The sequence below is a fragment of the Pomacea canaliculata genome, linkage group LG6 (assembly GCF_003073045.1).
Source record: "Pomacea canaliculata isolate SZHN2017 linkage group LG6, ASM307304v1, whole genome shotgun sequence".
NCBI lineage: Eukaryota > Metazoa > Mollusca > Gastropoda > Architaenioglossa > Ampullariidae > Pomacea > Pomacea canaliculata.
The window spans coordinates 28,022,736-28,024,727 of NC_037595.1; positions in this window are offsets into that span (position 1 = coordinate 28,022,736).

Here is a 1,992-nt window from a genome sequence, read left to right on the forward strand (position 1 = left end):
GGGATAAGCTCGATGTTTTATCGCGAAATGCGTCTGGTCCTGTTGCTGTATGTATGACGGATGCCAAGTTACCTCTGACTCAAGTGGACACCATCCTTTTAAACAAAATAACAACCACAATACGCAATCTACCTGATTATAGCTTAGTTCAATATCACACAATTATCATAAGCCAACTTTAGTCACGTGTTGGACACAACTGGTGTGGCAGGGTAACCTATCCTGAATTGGCTTGCTAGAAAATATGTCGATAAGCTGAAGAACCATCATTATCTGTGCTGATTGATGAGTAAACATTGGGAATAAACCTTTCGGAACTTTGTGTCACGTCTCTGAAAGTAGACTTTGTGTTGCTTAACTGTGCCCTGACTGGAGCTCTGCTCATTTCTTGATCTGGTTTCGCTTTGAGTGAAAATGAACAAGAAAAAGTCGAATGTATCATTATTGTTATTCATTACATAGATCTTAGGATCGCTTTTGAAAGGTGTCGCAAACAATAGTTGAAGCTCGCTTATCTAGAAGCATGTAGAGATCCAGCGTTTTAGCAAACCTTCATTTTTTTTTAAATTTTCAATTCGCAGCTTTACCTGGTTGCACTCCATGTTGTGAGAAAGACAGTCATACAAAAAAGCCTGGGTGTCCCAGACTGTCAACTCTACGGCACGTGCACCGCATGGACCCTGAAGATGTCGGTCAGTCATTATGACTGATCGCTTTGTGTTATTTCGGTGCTCTTAGCCAGGACTCCCAACACAATAGAACCCCTTTATATACCCTACATACCGATCTTGTTATATTTAGTGTAGCTGTTGACATTTGTTGGGTTAATTTACACTCCTGTGTCTTTTAGATTTTATTGGCTCACTGCTTCAGCCCTAGAAATAAATTAACTGTTATTGCAGCTTATGAAGAAGGAAGATTAATTATTTTTCTCCCTTTTCCACATATGAGCGCTTTCTGACAAATAAAAGCTTTAAGAATGAAATGTTTTAATATTGCAGAAAATATAATAAATATTTATCTTTCATTGCCATAAATATTCTTCGTTGGTTTTAGAGAATTATAGCTCTTTCAATAAACTTGAGGAAGCACGTGCGAAATAAAAATTGAATCCTTCAATAACAGGTAGAAACAAGATGGATAAACATTTTCTTTAAAGCAAACAGACTGGATTAGATCGTGCTTTTAGTTTTTTAAAACGGTGTCTCTGCTTTGACGATAGAACACTCGACAAGCTTTTGAATCACTGCCCGATGTAGTACAATGAGAAATAGCCACCATTCTGAGGCGGTTATCTTCTATGCAGTAAGATCTGAAACAGACTGTGCATGACTGAAATAACACCAAAAGGTTTGCTGACTTGAAAGTACTGACGAAGTAGGTGGTGGTTTAATAAATTTTTTTCGTAAAATGAAAGGGGTGAACCAGAAGGTATGGCGGGTCTGTAAACACAACACAGAGGACAAAAGAAGATATCTGTAGAACGGGGACAGCACTCATAGAAAGACAGGAAAGAAAGACAGAAAACACACACATTTAAGGAGCTAGAGCAAATACATTATTATTTTTTTCATTTTTTTTTTTTCTATTTTATTTTTTTGTTTATTTTTTTATTGTTTATGATTAAAGCAACACACAAGGACACACAAGGGCATTTAGTAACATTGACTTTAATTAAGACCATTAAAGTCATGTAAAGAGTAAAAGTTTCCACGTCAACTGCTTAAACCGCTAACAAGAGCACGCATTTGTCTAAAATTACTCTAACATTACATTCATTGTTGTAGACCTAGACGTTCTCGTTTTCAGTTAGCTTTCAGCAGTACACACCTTAGACAAGAATAACCCAAGCATTCACTAAACTATATACAAGTGAGAGCCGCTGACCAACATACATCTAACGAAAAAAAGAAGTCGTTCAAGAAAAAACCATCAATCAATCTCATCCACACCATTTTTCTAACTAGCACAATGAGGCCCATCGTAACTAGA